A 5,048-nucleotide genomic window follows, 5' to 3' on the forward strand; every position below is an offset into this window, starting at 1 on the left:
GAGCCTACAGTGTCCCCGCTGGGACAAACTCTGTCTCTCTGCCAGGCGGCCCTCTCCATTCTTTGAGGTAGGTCCATTTTTTAAATGCTGCTACACACACGCGCGCGCGTGCGCGCACACGCCAGTTGCCCATCATGAATGACAGAGTGTTTAAGGGAATGTTTACATGCCCCCTCTCACTCCCCACTCACTGTTTGTGGCTGGCCATGTAAACAGTCCCTCTACTGCTGCCACCTCCTCCTCCAGCCTCTGGCACAGCAATTCCCTCCTCCTAGCCCACTTGCCTCTGCCTCCACCTCCTCCTTCTCCCGTGGAGCAGCAGGAATTCCCTCCATCTGAGGAAGTGGCAACAGCAGTGACGGCTCCCTCTCCCCAGCCTGCCCGCCTCCACCTCCTCCCATGGAGCAGCAGGGCTTCCCTCCACCTAAGGCAGCTCCCTGCCTGAGGAGGCAGAGCCTATGCAGCCAATTGTCACGGGCCTTCTGAGCACTGCATGTGCAGTTACCCAAACAGACAAACAAATACACAGACAGACTAAATCCTTTATTATATTAGAATATATATGTGTGTATGTGTATTTAATGACAAACAACAATATCAACAACAATAACAATAATCCAATGCAACGTAGCAGAAACCATCACAGTATCTCCCCAGACTAGACTGTCAGGCTTATCACCTGTCAATTTGGTTACCATGGTCACTGTGGTGGCCAGGCAGCCCCACCCCCATCTGCTTCAGGTAACCCTGAGTTGTAACCTGAGCTGGTACATTCCAGAGGGAGGGGGGAACCTGCTCCCTTTGTCCCAAGTTTCCCACCCTTGCGGATCAGGTGACCAGTTCTCTCACCTGTCTGTCAACCTGGTTTCCTGGGTTACCCTAGGCCTATTGTCTGAGGCACTGACCTCATGGTTTGGGGGAAGGGTCTTGACCAGTGTTGCTTTTTAAACTGATTGGTTGCTATCAAGTAACTTCTGCCTTGCTTGGCCTGGGAAGGTGAAGTTATTTGAAAGCACCAGGCTTCAGCCAATGGGGCTGCTTCTGGTGGGACCTTATTGATGAGGTCACAAGAGGAGATAAAAGGAATCCCTATGAAGAAGGAGGGGAAGAGAGCCATTTTGGGGAATGCATGGCAGAGGCAGACGGCCTCTGGGCTCTCCTTGCCTCCTGAGGAGGGAGCCATCTTGGCAGAGCCATGCTAGAGCCCTAGGATTCCTGGGGAGAGATGAAGAGCAGTTGAATGCTGCAGTCCCCTCCCTCTCTCTCTTGAAACTGGACACACAAGAAACTGCCTGCCTCCAGAGGAAAAGCTGCTGAATGATACTTGTGAGTAAGCTAGTTGAGATCTAAGTAGACATATAGCTTGCAGTCACACAGATGCATGATCAAAGGCTACAATGCCACTGTTTGCTCTAAGGGTTATTCTTTGATATTGCTCTATCCTGTAACCTACCCCAAGCCTTCCTTCTGTACCAATAAAACTGTCCTCCAAACATAGCATGGGAGACTTATTGGGAGAGGGATTGGGTTACACCTTGGTTCTCCCTTGTTTCGGCTAACTAAGGGAGGTTACTATTTGGGCTTCTGGCTAAAGGAAGCACCCCAAGTTCTTGCAGTGGGTCAAGCACCCTTCAGGACTATAATGCCTGTGTACCCAAAGAGGCACATAGCTAGTAACAGACTGAGACACTTGAGTGGTGGCTGCGTTACCCCCAGACTTGTGGGTGTGCTCCAGGAAGGGGGTTGGATGTGAGATGCCCCAGGGAGGCACTCAGAGCCTGGAAGGTGGACGTGTGCAGTGAAGTGGGTGGCTCAGTGCAGGAGTGCCTCCTACTGGTCCACCACTACTATCAACAACACTATGAATTCAGTAACAATACAACAATAGTAGAACCAAGAGAACTCCAGAGAGCAGTATCCGGTGCCCTCTCTCTCAGGTATGAGATGCTGTGGCTGTGCCTTCCACACTGACTCTTGCTCAGAGTCACAACCAAATCTACAACAGAGCTCAGCTTCCTAGGCCATCATTTTGCCTACACACCGAACACACATACAGAGGAGTTCAGCTACTTCAGGCTCTCACTTGCTCAGTACATCCACTCATTCACTCAAGCTCAATCAACCATTGATCTCCCATTCCTGCCATTTTATACTGAATCACTATGGCTTTTGGCCTTTCAGGCCCTCCAGCTTTAGTCATACACAGCTCAGCTTCACACATACAGACAGGAGAGACTCTGCTCCACAGGGACAGAGGGCCTCTGCTCTATGCACCAACAGGGAACTCTGACAGGAGACAGACACCCTCCAGATCTGGTTCCTTTTATATTCAGGATTGACAGGCACCCATTAATCATCCAACTCTCTGATCAAATGCATGTGAACACAGTACTTTTCTTTCCTTTAACCCCCCTTCCGTGGTGCACCCAACACCCTACTGTCACTTAAAAAGTATCAACTTAAATCACCACATAGGCTTTTCCACCTTCTTCGCATGCTCATGCCCATAAGTGAGTCACCCCTCCCTCAAAGGTGAAGAGTTCACCATCACCTAAATCTTCTGGTTGCCAGCCATATTAAGTATGGCCACATTCACCAAACAGGCTAGGGACACTGTGACTTGTGGTCCGACATACACAACAGAAAAGGCTGAATGCATAAAAAGGCTTTTAGGGAAACTCACAAAGAATTTCCCCCTTTCAGCAATGGGTGCGCTCTCCCATTGTTTCCAAAGGGACTGAATTTATTTCTTTGTTTCTAATAAGAGTGAGGCCAAACAATCATTTTTGTTAAAAGAAATTTCTGGATTTATTGGCAAGCCATCGAGGGCCACATGACAGGCAGCCAGGGGCAGATAAATATTAATTTTCTACACTTTTTAGGGGCCCCGTGGGTCAGATAGAATGTCCTGGTGGGCTGCATCTGGCCTGCAGGCTGCATTTTGCCCACCCCTGCTATAAAGAGTGTTTATGAAGGAACACCTTGAGAGGCTGAATACCTTCAAGTCAGCTGGCCCTGTTTACACTCCAGGGTACTTGAGGAGCTGGCTAGCATCATAGCACAGCTCCTGGCACCGATCTTCAAGAACTCTTGGTGCTCAGGTAAAGCTCCCAAAGACTGGAAGAAGGCCAATGTGGTGCCTATCTTCAAGAATGGGAGGAAAGTGGATCCAGCAAACTACAGGCCCATCAGCCTAATCTCTATCCTGGGGAAGGTCTTAGAAAAGATTATTAAATAGGCCATTCTTAACAGACTGGATGATGGCAACATCTTGAGGGATAGCCAGCATGGGTTTGTTGCGGGTAGGTCCTGCTTGACCAATCTTATTTCCTTTTACAATCAGGTGATTGTCGGGGAATAGATCTGGGACCGCGGTCGGTACCGCCTCCCCGCCTCAGGACCGCCCACTGGACGTCAAGGAGTGACTCACCACTGGTTGGGCATTTGTACATGTCTGTCTCGCCTGCCATGACTTGGATGGTGATTCGGATTGGTCCAGTTGGTCCGGCGCATACAGTCCAAAAATGAGACTCCTTCATTCCTGGGGTCCCGGGTTAATGAGGGCTCCGCCACCCCTACACCCTCGCCCGATCTACCGGGTGTGTGACCGTCCAGCTGGACTGGTCATTCGTTAGGATGGTCTGTAATGTAAAGACACATAAGATGAAGCCAACAGAAAAGCCACGGCCAAAGTCACCTAGGGCTTGCCACCGACTTCAACCCTCAGCCGGCTTTCCCTGGTGCTCCCCTGTCTGCCAGAGGGTGGGGAACTCCCTTCCACCGTGCAATGGGCTGCTCCACCTGCACTAAAAAAAAAGGAAGCAGGGCGGTGGCTCCTGTCTCTGCGAGTACGCCCTGCTGCAGTTTCTAGTGTCTCTGACCCCTGCAGGGTCCTAGCCGCTCCCCGTGGCGTCAAGCTATCTTTGGCCCTGCTGGGCCGGCAGCCTGCATTTTCAAGTCCCGCTGGGGATACCTCTTACCCCAAAAGGTTCAGCCACGTCTCCAAGCGGCTTGAATCCGCCGAAGGGCGCTCCCACCTATGTCGACTCCTCCGCCTGCTCCTTCTGGATCTGGACCCCCCAGGATGGCTCCGGTGCTTCTTTTATACCGGTCTGGGTTGTTCCAGCGCTTCCTTCTTCTGGGCCCCTGCAAAGGGTAAGTTCCCACCGCACGTTTCGAGCCGGAGCGCACGGGGTGTGCTTGGTTGCACCTAGGTGGGGTCCTTCGGAGCCTGCCACCTTCTCCTCTCCCGTACAGTGATCTGTCACCTGGACAAGGAGAAGAGATTGGTGTCATATATCTGGACTTTAAGAAAGCCTTTGATCTGGTATCCCATGATCATCTCTTAGCAAAACTGGCTAACTGTGGCCTCGGCCTCACCACGATCCACTGGCTGGGGAATTGGCTCCATGGTAGGACCCAGAGGGTGGTGGTTGATGGAAGTCAATCGTCATGGTGCCTTGTGACCAGTGGGGTCCCTCAAGGCTCTGTCTTTGGTCCTACACTCTTCAACATCTTCATTAATGATTTGGATACTGATATCAGAAGCGACTGGCCAAGTTCCCCAACAACCCCAAACTCTGGGATTAAGCATCCACGCCTGAGGACAGGAGGGTGATCCAGGCTAACCTGGACAGGCTCAGGAAATGGGCAGATGAGAACTTATGGTTTTTAACACTGAAAAATGCAAGAAGAAAAGCCTTGGAAAGAAAAGCCTGCAGCATCCTTATAGGCTTAGCAGTGCTCTGCGGGCTAGCACTATGGATGAAAGGGACTTTGGGATCATGATTGACCACAAGATGAACATAAGCCTTCAATGTGATACTGCAGCTAGTAAAGTGAGCAAAACGCTGGCTTGCATCCTTAGATGCTTCTCAAGCAAATCCCAGGACGTCATTCTCCTGTTGTACTCAGACTTGGTGAGGCCGCAGCTGGAGTACTGTGTCTAGTTTTGGGCTCCACAATTCAAAAAGGATGTGGAGAAGCTTAAGCTTAAGTGTGGAGAGTCACACACTTGATCAAGGGTCAGGAAAACAGACCTTATGATG

The sequence above is a fragment of the Crocodylus porosus genome, unplaced genomic scaffold (genome assembly GCF_001723895.1).
Source record: "Crocodylus porosus isolate Cpor-Errol unplaced genomic scaffold, CroPor_comp1, whole genome shotgun sequence".
In the NCBI taxonomy this organism is placed as follows: Eukaryota; Metazoa; Chordata; order Crocodylia; family Crocodylidae; genus Crocodylus; species Crocodylus porosus.